This window comes from Lissotriton helveticus, chromosome 6, assembly GCF_964261635.1.
Source record: "Lissotriton helveticus chromosome 6, aLisHel1.1, whole genome shotgun sequence".
NCBI lineage: Eukaryota > Metazoa > Chordata > Amphibia > Caudata > Salamandridae > Lissotriton > Lissotriton helveticus.
Genome location: NC_136067.1, coordinates 1453358111 through 1453371391, shown reverse-complemented (window position 1 = coordinate 1453371391; position 13281 = coordinate 1453358111). Strand labels below are relative to the sequence as shown.

Sequence of the window (13281 nt, the reverse complement as noted above, 5' to 3'; positions counted from 1 at the left end):
TATCTCGATAGATAGTCAGCGTTCCCTTGTTCTCGCCGTTTTCTATGTCGAGTGTGGAACCGATAGGGTTGCAAGGATAGAAACCACCTCAACACACTCTCGTTGTGACCTTTATTTCTGGCTAGCCATTCTAATGGCGCATGATCTGTAAACAGAGTGAATTCTCTTCCTTCCAAATAGTATCGCAAGGTTTCTATTGCCCATTTGATGGCGAGGGCTTCTTTCTCAATTGTTGCGTAATTCTTTTCCCGAGGGAAGAGTTTGCGACTAATTTACAGAATGGGTTTCTCGCCCTGAGGAGTTTCTTGAGAAAGAACTGCGCCTAATCCGTGATCGGAGGCGTCCGTTTGTAAGATAAAGGGACGAGAATAGTCAGGACTAATCAGGACAGTTTCGGATGTCAGTGATCTTTTTAGAGCATCAAAGGACTGTTGCACTTGAGTAGGGGGACATTGTAAGACCTGTTCCGCATTACAGTGCTTTTGTAAGAGATCAGTCAGTGGGGCCGCGATCTGGGAAAACTGAGGGATAAACCTTTTATAATAACCTAGTAAACCCAGGAATGCTCGCAACTCTTTTTTTGTTCTGGGAAATGGCATGTGGGAAATGGCCGACAATTTCGACGGTTGTGGTCTTATGACACCTTCTCCCAACAAGTATCCGAGATACTTGACTGTTTGGGCTGCCAGATGACTTTTAGCTGGGTTGATTTTTAAACCCTGCATACCTAAAGTTTGTACAATGGTAGTGAGATGGGTTAAGTGTTGTTCCCAGGTATCGCTATATATTACGATATCATCAATGTAAGCTCCAGCAAAATCATCATAGGGCCTCAGAATCGTGTTCATGGCTCTCTGAAATGTGGCAGGGGCCCCGTGTAAACCAAAAGGTAACATCCTGAATTGGTACAACCCATCGGGTGTGGAAAAGGCTGTTTTTTCGCGGTCTTCTTTTTTTAAGGGTATCTGCCAGTAACCCTTACACAGATCCAGGGTGCTGATGTATTTGGCTATCCCTATTCTTTCTACCATTTCATCCACTCTAGGGAGTGGGTAGGTATCGAACTCTGAAATCTTGTTCACCTCTCTAAAATCAATACAAAATCTAATTGACCCATCTGGTTTAGGTACGAGTACAATAGGAGAATTCCACTCGCTCTTAGATGGTTCTATAATTCCCATTTGTAACATCTTTTGTACTTCCTCTCTTATTGTTTGTCGTCTCGCTTCGGGTATACGATATGGCCTTAGTCTAACTCGCTTACCGGGTGGTGTTCTTATAGCGTGCTCAATAAGATTGGTCACCCCTGGGGTAGTGGAGAAGACAGAATCATGAGGTTGTAGCACCTCGATCAACCCTTCCTGTAAAGATTGAGGTAAGTCTGGATCGATGCATTGTTGAAACAGGGGCCTCAGGGTTTCAATGCTTTGAACGGCTACTGGGGCCGGGCCCTCCCATTTCTTTAAAAGGTTTACATGATAGATCTGAGAGATTCTTTTGTTGCTGTCTTCTTCTATGCGATAGGTTACAGGGGTGACTTGTTGTAGTACTGTGTAGGGACCCTGCCACTGTCCTAAAAGTTTTTGGTCTGATGATGACATCATAAGCAATACAAGATCCCCCACCTGGAAAGTTCTCAGTCTGGCCCCTTTGTCATATTGGATCTTTTGTGCGCTCTGTGCCTCTTCTAGATTGTTTCTGACTATCTCTCTTATTTGGCCTAAGTGAGTTTTTAGATTCGCCACATACTCTGGTAAGGGTTTGCTGTTATCTTGTTCAGTCTCCCACTGTTCTCGGGCCATGTCTAAGAGGGTGCGAGGTTTATGTCCATATAACAACTCAAAAGGAGAGTAACCAGTACTCTTTTGCTCTTTACACCTGATGGCAAAGAGGGCCAAGGGAAGGACGTCTTCCCACCTTCTGGTTTCGAGGTCTAGTAACTTCTTAAGAGTGGCTTTAATAGTGGCATTATATCTTTCCACCAACCCATCCGTCTGGGGATGATAGGCCGATGTTCGGATTTGTTTTATCCCCAACTGTTTACATACATCTTTCATCAATTTGGAAACAAAAGGAGTTCCCTGGTCGGTTAGGATCTCTTTGGGAAATCCTACCCTGGAGAAACCCCCAATCATGGCTTTGGCTATGTTAGTAGTGTCAGGACGACGGAGAGGTATGGCCTCAGGGAATCTAGTGGCATAATCAACCATAACCAATACATATCTATATCCACTTCGAGAGGGTAACAGAGGACCAATTATATCCATGCCTACCCGACTAAAAGGGTAATTGATAATGGGAAGTGGTAGCAACAGGGCCCGGGGAGGATGATATCGGCTGTGTCGCTGACAAATAGGACATTCTCTACAGTATTTTTTTACTTGCTGGTATATTCCTGGCCAGTAGAAGCTTTCGATAATGGTTTTCTCTGTTTTATCTGCCCCAAAATGGCCCCCTAAAAGGTGACTATGGGCCAGATACAAGACTTTTTCTCGAAAGGGTTCTGGCACCAACAACTGGGCTTTTTGTTCGCGTCCTCCCTTCCGATATAACAACCCATTCTTAGTAAAAAAAAATAGGGACCTACATGTTGTGGGTCTTCTTTGTTGAGTGCATTTTTCCATGCCTCTTGTAGTACAGGGTCTTCTCGCTGAGCAGCATGGAAATTGCGGTCTGTTTCCCAAGGATTTTCTATCGGGATGCCTGGCATTACCAGGGGTATTCTGTTCTTCTCAGCCCGTCTCTGCTTCCGGCTTTTCCGGGGTTTTGAAAGCGGTAATTCTTTTTCTGTGTCTTTAGAAAAAGGAGCTGTATCTAGCCAGTCCCTCACTTCCTCTGAACCCAATTCCTGTAGCAACTGGGGTAGCTTGGCGTAATCATTACCAAGAATTGCTTGTTCTGGTAATCGGGGTATTAAACCTACAGTCAAGGACATGCCCTGATCCTGAGGATGTTGAATTAAGACCTTGGCGGTAGGATATGGTTTGGTGTCTCCATGTACACATTTAATGGCTACCATGCCTTCAATGGGACCTATTTTGTCACCTAGGTCTTGAGGACGGACTACACTGTGTAGACAGCCGGTATCAGCTAAGGCTGTAACTGGTTGTCCATTCACTGAGACAGTGCATTTGTAAGGAGGAAGTTGCTTGTTGGGGGGAGAGCAATAATAATTGCGAGCCATTCCTATTTCCATGGGCTCCTCTCGCTGTGGGCAAAATCGGGCTATGTGTCCCATTCCTCCGCATTGGAAACACTGAGGACCAGTTGTTGGGGGTCTGATGAACGGAATACTGGGCATAGGAGCGCTGGGAACAAGAGTAGGGGTTCAGGTTTCTTGGCTATAAGAGGTCTTGTCGGCCTAGGTATTGGGTGCCCTCCGGTTTTTCCTACATCCTCTTTACCCTTCTGGAAGTCCTGAGCCCTACTATAAGCGCTAGCTATTTCTACTGCAGTCTCTAACGTGAGGTTTGCTTGTTGTCGAACCCAACGTTGGATGGGGGGATGTAAGGAGGTTAAATACTGCTCCAGATACATTTTTGCCATAATTCCATCCTTGTCTGTAACGGCTGGTTTCAGCCAACGGTCCGCCATGTCTTTCACCCTAAAGTATAGAGCACGAGGCGTCTCTTGTGGGCCCTCTTTCATTTGTCTTAGCTTGATTCTATATGTTTCGTCGTCAATTCCCAGTCTCTCTAGGATGCATTTCTTTATTTCTACATAGGGAACTGTTCCCTGTAGGGTGGCAGCTTGGTACGCGGCCTGTAGGTCTCCTGACAACAGTGGCCCCAAATACTGTCCCCATTTATCTGGTGGCCATGAGGCTGCACTAGCCATGCGTTCAAAATTACTGAAGAAGAAATCCGGATCTTCTCCCGCTACATATCGCTCTAGTACTACTGATGGTAAAGTGGTAGGACCTCTTTGTTGGCCAAGGGCCGTAGTAAGTTGGTCCATAACGGCCCCTTGGGTCTTTTCTTGACCAGCGAGTACTTGGTGCAATTTTCCTCGATCTTCCTCGACTACCGTCAAAAAAACGCTCCATTAACTTCCCTAAATGTTCTTGATTTTCAGCCATTTTTGCCAAAGCAGCCTCCATTTCGCCTTTGGATCCCATTTCTGACGCCACTTGTGGGAGGGCAGGCTTGATAAACGTTTAAAGGTAGGTTTATTATCAAAAATAGTAGTTGTAGGCTGTTGAGTTATAGTTGTTGGTTGTTTTTCTTCTTCGTCTGATGTTTCCCTTGAACTGGAATGATCTGACGAGGATAAAGGTGTCCTGCTTTCAGGTTGTCCTGGACCGTGGTGTTCTCCCCGGAGGCTCATAGGAGGATAAAGAAATGAAAGGAGCCGTCAGAATGATATATGGCACTAGTTTAGATGTGTAGTTCCATCACCACACCTTGGTGCACTACGTTTGTTGAGGTGCCTCGAGGATAGTCCCACAGCCAAAGTAAAGTAAGGTAGGTTTAAGGTAAGGAAGAGGTGAAACGGAAAATGTATCTCTAAAGGCTTTTAACTTAGGTTCGTTCAGTTCCTAATTGGAAAAGAAAGGGTGCGCATTTTCTTCACCGTCATCGGCAGTCTCCGATGTCCAGGGCTTCTCGGGTCCCGCGTCTTCTGTTCCTAGGTCGGGTCCCGCGTCTTCCGGCTTGGAACCGGGTCCCGCGTCTTCTTTCCTCTGGTCGGGTCCCGCGTCTTCCTGCTTGGAACCGGGTCCCGCGTCTTCTTTCCTCTGGTCGGGTCCCGCGTCTTCCTGCTTGGAACCGGGTCCCGCGTCTTCTTGCCGAGATGACTCCCTTCCGCCTTCTCTCTCGTCACGGTCCGTCCACTCCCCTGTTATTGGTCCCGGGGAACCACTTCCGGTTCTCGAAGGCAGGACTTCCGGGTTGTAGTCCCTATCACGTCCCTGCGGAGACAGAGAAGAGGAATCTGGGTCTCGTAGTCGCGGAGATCGGTAGGGCTGTTCGTCTTGCACAGTCATTTTCTCACAGTGACACATGGGCTAATATTGCTGCTGCAGATGACCGACAAGTTGGTGGTGCTAAACCCGAGCCTTTAGTAGCAGACCTCCCTGGTAGGATTATTAATTACATGAAGACTTTAATGCCTGCCATGCGAGTAAATTGGGATAAATTGTCTGCATGTAAGCAGAAGAAAGATGAAACGGTCTCAGATTTCTTCACCAGGTTTGAAGAGACTTTTGTCGACCACAGTGGTCAAGATATGAGCACAGAAGGTGGTCAGCGACTGTTCGTCGATAAATTCGTGCACAATCTGCTTCCAGAGTTGTGTAAAAAGTTAAAAGACTCAGAAAGTTCTTGGGCAGTTTCCTCTTCAGCACATATATTGGCTACTGCACAGTACTATGAAAATTGAGACAAAGACGAGAAAGATAGAGCAGAAAAGAAAACTAAAGAGTTGAAAACGAAGGTTCTGTTACAGCAAGCATATCCGCCACGTGGTGGTGGTGGCCAGAATAATGGTGGTCAGAATAACTATCAGCAGCCTCAACAGTATCAGAGGAACTCGCAAAGAGTCGAGTATACTCAACCACGTGTCCCTGTAGGCCCCAATCAGTCTTCATATTGTAAGGAAGAGGGTCATTTCAAGTATAATTGTCCTATTTTATTACAGCGTGCAAATGGTGTTTCTGGTGTAAGAGGTCGAGGTGTTCAACAAGCATCTAGAGGTAGAGGACGTGGAAATTTCCCCCAGAACACACAGTCTCTTCCACCTCAAAATTCGATGAATAGGTTTGATCAGCAGAATAACGCGTCTGGTAGGACAGCTCAGTACTATACTGATGATTACTATGCAGAAGATGAGAATATGGACGGTAATGATTGCTAGGACAGCCATAGACAAAGAGAGGGAGTTGTTTCAGTTCCAGTAGATCAGAGTGGACCATACATTGAGGTGATTACATCAGGTGTGTCAGAGCCTTTTCTGTTGGATACTGGTGCTACCAAGAGTTCTATTATGCACTCCAAACTCCCTGGCGCACCTTTGTCTGGCGAAACGAATGTATCAGTAGGTTTTTCTGGCGCCCCAGTTAGGAATCTGATTTCTGACCCTTTGTCCCTTTCTGTTGGACCTTGTGAATTCGAAGCACCCCTTATTCTGACAACAGGTTGTGGTGAAAACTTGCTAGGATTAGATTTGCTGAAAAGACTGTATGCAACTTTGTACTGTTCTCCTTCTGGAGTACAACTTACACTGGGTAAGATAGTGGTTTCTCCAATGTATTTGTCAAGGGATAAACTTCCAACAGAATTGTCATCTCTCCCTAATATTCTTTGGGCTACTGGTCCTAATGACGTAGGTCTTTTAGAAATACCACCATATGTTGTAACATTGAAAGCCAATGTTAGAATGCCACGAATTCCCCAATACAAAATCTCTAGTGAAGGTGAAAAAGCTTTGCTAGCGATCGTTTACGATTTGATTGAAAAGGATGTGATTGAAGAGACAAGAGGCAACGTTTGCAATAGCCCTGTTCTGCCTGTTTTAAAACAAACTGATCCCTCTCAGCCACCTGTTTACAGATTCGTGATTGATCTTAGAGAGGTGAATAAAATAGTTGTGCCACAGTTTCCAGTTGTTCCTGACATTACTGCCCTATTGACTATGATTCCAGCTTCTGCCACCTGGTTTTCGGTGATTGACTTGAAGAATGCTTTCTTCAGCATCCAGATTGCTGAGGAGAGTAGGGATATTTTTGGTTTCAGTTTAGGAGGTCGCAGCTTCCGCTTTAAACGCGCTCCCCATGGCTACTGTGAAAGTCCATCAATATATAGTCAAGCTTTAAAAACACAGCTTGATACCATTGTTTTACCTGATGGTGCTACCCTCATTCAGTATGTAGATGATTTGCTTGTTGCTGCAGATACTGAGGAAATCTATAAAGAAGCCACGTTGTCATTGTTGCGTTATTTGTGTGATTTGCACCACAAAGTGTCTCTCTCAAAATTGCAATATTGTCGACAAGAGGTGACCTACTTAGGTCATCTCTTATCGAAGGAGGGAAGGAAACTGACCCCAGAAAGAATTCAGGCAATAGCGAAATTGAGTGTGCCAAGAACACAGAGAGAAGTGCGTGCTTTCTTGGGCATTACATCATATTGCAGGCAATGGATACCAAATTTTTCGTTATTAGCCAAACCTTTGGTGGCATTAACGTGTAAAGATACACCCAATCCCATTCCTTGGTCTGAAGAGTGTCAGGAAAGTTTTTCTGAATTGCGCACAGCATTATGTTCGGCTCCTGTGTTGGGTACCCCCAACTACAGTAAGCCCTTTACATTGTATGTCCATGAGAAACAAGGTTGTGTATTGTCAGTTTTGACTCAGTTGTTTGGAGACAAGCAGCGTCCATGTGCATATTTTTCATCGACTTTGGATCCGGTAGCTAAAGCATTGCTGAGTTGTTTAAGAGCAACAGCGGCAGCAGCTGTTTCTATTCGACAGTCTGCTGGTCTAGTGATGAATAATATGTTCGTCGTGATGGTTCCACATGCAGTGGACACGTTGTTGAACAGAACCAAGACACAGCACTTAACTAGTGCTCGATTGTCAGGTTACGAATTGACATTGTTAGCGAGTCATGTGCATATAAAAAGATGCAACACTCTAAACCCAGCTACGTTGTTGCCAATTGTAGAGGAATTAGATGCTTCAGAACAGCATGATTGTTTTCTTAGAACAGAAGAAGAAACAAAAGGGAGAATAGACCTCCAGGACACTCCTCTTGCAAAGTGTGATGGTACCTTATGGGTGGATGGTTCATGCTTCAAGCTTCCGAATGGTGACACGACTGCAGCATATGCTGTCACGACTTTGCATACAATTGTTGAAGCTGCACGTATTCCACATAATTCAGCTCAAGCAGCAGAATTGATTGCACTTACAAGAGCATGTGTGTTGTCTAAAGGAATGAAAGTGACTATCTAAACCGATAGTCAGTATGCGTTTGGTGTGGCTCACAGTTTTGGACGATTGGGAAAAGAACGTGGGTTCCTGACTTCGCATGGAGCTAAGATTCAGCATGGTCAGTTGGTGAATGAGCTCCTTGAAACACACACTGACCTTGCCTCTGCAAGTGGCGATTGTGAAATGTAGTGCTCACAAGAAGGTGACTGATGATGTTGGTCGTGGAAATGCATTTGCTGACGAAATCGCGAAAGAAACTGCAAGGAATGTAATGAGCCGAATGTATGTTGCAGGCCCTGCAAGATGGGTTGGTGATGTTGGAATGTGTTAAGACACGATAGAGAGTGTGAAGTCTATTCAAGCTGAGGCTACAGAGAAAGAGTTGAACATGTGGAGAGAAAGTACGGGTAGAATGGATGCAAATGGCTGTTGGGTTTAATTGTCAGAGCATCAGAGATGGTTGTTACCCGATGCATATGTGCTTGCAGTGGTTACAATGGCTCATGGATTGGCTCACATCAGTGTGAAAGGGATTTGTAAGTTGTTGGCTCCAGTATGGCAAAATGCAGGAATTCCTAAGTGTGCAGAGAATGTGGTCAAGAATTGCATGGTGTGTCTGAAACACAATCCTGGTAGGGGAACCCCAACTCCAGCTGGTCATTTCGCACCTCCTACGTATCCGTTTGAGGTTTTGCAGCTAGATTTCATCCACATGGAAAGGTGCAACAATTTAAAGTACGTACTCGTTGTTGTTTGTGCCTTTTCAAGATGGGTGGAAGCCTACCCCCTAAAAGACAACACTGCCTTATCCACAGCTAAAGCCCTTGTGAAAGAGTATTTCCCCAGATTCGGAATGCTTAGAATGGTCTGGAGTGACAATGGAAGTGAATTTGTGGGTCGTGTGATGAAGAGAGTATGTGAAGGGCTAGGCATTCAGCAAAAGTTCCACGCTGCAAATCACCCCCAATCAGCTGGATTAGTAGAATGCTACAACGGCACTTTAAAACTTAAATTGGCCAAAATCCAAGCGAGCTCTGGTCTTAAATGGCCTGATGCTCTACCCTTAGCACTCCTATCCACCAGAATGACTGTGCATTCGCGCGTGGGACTTAGTCCCTATGAGATCGTATTCGGCCGCCCGGCCAACATATGGGGAGTGCCAAGGCCCACTAAGTTCAGCGAGATAGAACACCCTGTTTTGCTTGATTATTTGTACGAATTGACGGCTAAATTGCGTGTTTTACACCAACAGGTCCATGACACCCTGCCTCCGGTCTCTGAAACTCCAGGTCATCAGATCGACCCTGGATCTTGGATTCTTGTGAAGAATTTCCAGCGAACCAAGAACGACCAGCCAAGGTGGACCGGACCGCACCTCGTTCTTCTTTCCACAAGATCAGATGTTCGAGTGGAGGGGAAGAAAAACTGGATCCACGGGATTCACTGCAAGCGGATCCCTCTGCCTCTGCCATATGACCGGTGGGTCCAGGAGGGTGTCGCCGACTCAGAGACTGAAACCGTGCCACGTTTTCTGCCTTTCAGTGATGCACGAGTAAAAGGAACACTTACTGAACAAGAGAGTGATAAAATTTTGCAACCAGCTGTATCACCATCAGTTCGATTGGACACTACAGAACCTGAACTCCTTTTCCAAGATAATACAATACCGGGAAAACAACGGTATAATCTGAGGCCGAGAAATACGAACTAATAAAAGTTTTTTTTCCTCCAAGTACTATTTTTGAAAGCGCAGCTCTCCCATCTGAGAAACTTGCTTATTTTTGTTTTTCGAACCGCCATCCGGGTTCCGCTGCTAGGGCCGCGATTGCCAAAAGTCTTTGGGGTGCAGCTGACGACGTTAGGTCGACAGTTCTGGTTGGTCTAAGGGAGTTGCCCTGGACTGACAGAAGCATTCCTTAGCAGAAACAACCTCCCATCGCGGGCAGCACTTTAGAGAGGATGGAGTTTTTCGAGATGGAGAGACCTGCCAAAACTGTGAACTTTAAAAACCGAATATGTAAAATAATGACAAAGAAAAGCTTTTTGATATTGTGCATTTTCATGTTATTCAGTGTGATGATATTTCTAATAAGTTATGTGTTATTCTCTTTTCGAGTAACATTTGCACCCACTACATCGCCTATACCTCCTCCTTCTACTGTTTCCCCACACTCTTTTCAACCCCTTCCTGAACACGAATCCGCTAGGGGATTAGAGTTTATTAACAACTCCTTTGTTCAGCTTTTGCACCAACACCAACTAGTAATGAACACAACTAACTGTTGGGTGTGTGGTCTTATGCCTCACACAACGGATAAAGGTATCCCTTATCTGGTCCTGCCTTTCAGCCACAATGGTTCTGTGTGGGCATACAGAACAATGTTCATCTATGCACATGAAGTTTACCCCCTACGTTCTGTAACAGACAATCCTAAGAATAGTGCTCTAGTTAAGGGTATAGTAGATATGATAAAGGAAGACATTTCTTATGAGACTATCCCAAGAGATGAGCCACTAGTATACGTAGGATGGAACGTGACCGGATATGGAGTTACTCTGAGTGAGAAACAGCAAGCTAAGAGATCTTCCCCGATTTGGATTGTACCCCATCAGGGTCACCTGTGTCTGCAAGGTAATGGCAAGAATCCCAGGGCTCAGTTAGGGAAGAGTATCTGCACTAAAACGTATGTTTTTGCAGCCCAGACTTCCACTTCGTTTTTAGCAGCTAAGGGTACCTATTTCATCTGCCATGATAGAGCCTATACATGGTTGCCCCCTGACTTTTCGGGCACATGTTTTGCTTCATTCCTGTTGCCTCCCACCTACACAGCAGCGGCAGATTACCACAAGACAAGGATGGTTAGAGGTGTCTTCAGCGAAGACGACACTGCAGGACAAGAATTTGGGGACTTCGTAAAGGGTTTTCTGCCGTTCTGGGGACCGATGGCTAACAGCAGGAACCTAAGGCAATTGACAAGGGTGGTTGAATCCACCGTGGTTGAAACTGCTGGTGCCCTTAGTAACTTGACTGCTGAGCTCCAGTCGGATCGTCTTATGACCCTTCAGAACAGGGTCGCATTAGATGTCATACTTGCAGACCGAGGTGGGGTATGTAGATTGATCCAATCGAGTTGCTGTGTTTTCATTCCAGATAACGCTCCAACAGTTTACCAGGCCATCTCTAAACTGCATAAGATTTCCGAATCTATTCATGTGGATAAAGGAGATTGTCTTTAATGGGATGGTTCTGGGAACTGATATCCGCCTGGGGATGGAAAATTCTGATAGTCATTAGGATGGTCTTAGCCATTCTTTTCCTGTTTTGTCTGTGCGTGCAGTGTGCTCCTGCAATATGTGGCCTCAGTGCTACATCATGTGTAAGGACACCTGTATCAAGAGACGAGCTAAGTACTAGAATGATGTTACAGCAACATCTCAATGACTTTAGGAATATAGACCTGGACTCAGATTAGCATGAGCTTAGGTTATATTGCCTATGTAAGGGCAAAAGGAGGGTTTGTGGTTCTGAAAATTCTGGACTCGAGAATAAAACTTCGTCGTAACATGACGAATTTAGTATCAAAAGACCGAGAATGACGAGTACACTATGTACAAGCATTTTCGGCATATTCGAGTGACGATTTCACCTCAAAATCGTCATTTTCGTTCTGAACCCTTGGCTTCCATTTTGTGTACGGCAGCCATTTTGTGGGTTGCCCTCACATAGGCTTCTAATACAGCTAAATTCGATTCCAAAGGACACGTACACCTTAATTGACTTTTCTCTGACCTGGGCAGGTTGAAACCATTGCCCCAGGCCGAACCTGTTTGGTCAGTTCCTCTCCCAGTGGCCGAACAAGATAGCATCAAGGCACAACAGGCCATAAACCCTTTACATCGCACACACACCCTGCCGAATCTTGCTTACACCTGTCCCTGCTCTTTTCTCTCTCACTTGCTTTATGATGGGGAGGTGCCCGTTTTTATTGGGGTCCATCGATATCTGACGAAATGTTGGGCCTTGCCGGGTAATTTGTTGTGGGCTGGACAAACTGAAATGTGGGCTTGTCATCATGACTCTGCTTTTCCTTTGTAGTGAAAATATACGAATGGTATACTGTAAATCCAAGAATGTTTGCCTGAAGCACAATATTTTGTATAAAAAGAGAAGCCTGGTTTTGTAAGATTGAGCAGTCTCCTGAGAATATACATCCCGTGCTGTTGTACTTCTAGGACGCCTGTTACCTTGGTTGCAGCCAATAAAATCGATCCTTGACTTCACCTAGAAGACTCTGAGTTTCTGTGGTCTAAATCAGGAAAGTACTCGAGGTCTTTGGGTGTGTTCCCTGACACCACTGGGTTACCGGTTTGGTACCGGTTCTGAAAAACCCAGCACCTCAACAACACCACCACCCTGCTCGACAACCTCGACAACCTCGGACTCAAGCAACTGGTGAACACCCCCACTCACTACGCCGGCCACACGCTCGACCCATCTTCTCTGCCAGCAGCCACGTTGCCTTCAGCCACTCCACCGGACTACACTGGACTGACCACAGCTGCATCCACTTCACCTTTAAGAAGACCACATCCCACCACCGCCCGCTACAGATCCCCCGTAGATGCTGGAGCAAAGTCACCGCAGACCAGCTAACCACATCACTGAGCCAGAACCCACCTATCACCACCATTGACACCAACGATACAGCCCGCAACCTCACACAGTGGATCAACAACTGCACCGACACCCTTGCACCACTGAAGAACCCTCCAGGCAAGCCCGGCAACAGGAAAACAACATGGTTCACCGACGACCTCGAAGAATCGAAGAAATCCTGCCGAACCCTCGAGAAAACCTGGCGCCGCGAACAGACGACAGAAAACATGACAGCCCTCAAGAACACCACCCGCAAACACCACCAGCTGATCCGCACCACCAAAAAGACATTGTTCAAAGAACGGCTGGACAACAACACACACAACAGCAAGGAACTCTTCAGCATCGTAAAAGAGCTCTCCAATCCCAACGCCAACAGCAACAACATCACACCGTCGCAAGACCTCTGCAACTCCCTCAGCACGTTCTTTAACCGCAAGATCGCCGATATCCACAACAGCTTTGGCACCCAGACTCCGCCCCCAGCCACCGAACCAACGCCCCCTACAACCAACCTCAGCGCTTGGATTCCCATCAGCACCGAAGACACCGCCCACACTATGAACACCATCCACTCCGGCTCTTCTTCCGACCCATGCCCTCACCACATCTTCAACAAAGCCGACACCATAATCGCTCCCCACCTACGGAACGTCATAAACAACTCCCTCGCGTCTGCCACCTTCCCAGAG

General features: G+C 46.0%; 1 protein-coding gene across 17 annotated transcripts in view; it reads right to left on the bottom strand.

Moving 5' to 3' along the window:
* Window positions 1-13281, bottom strand: part of STXBP5 (syntaxin binding protein 5) — a 1512194-nt gene that overhangs the window by 50796 nt on the left and 1448117 nt on the right. The gene's annotated exons all lie outside the window — the stretch shown is intronic.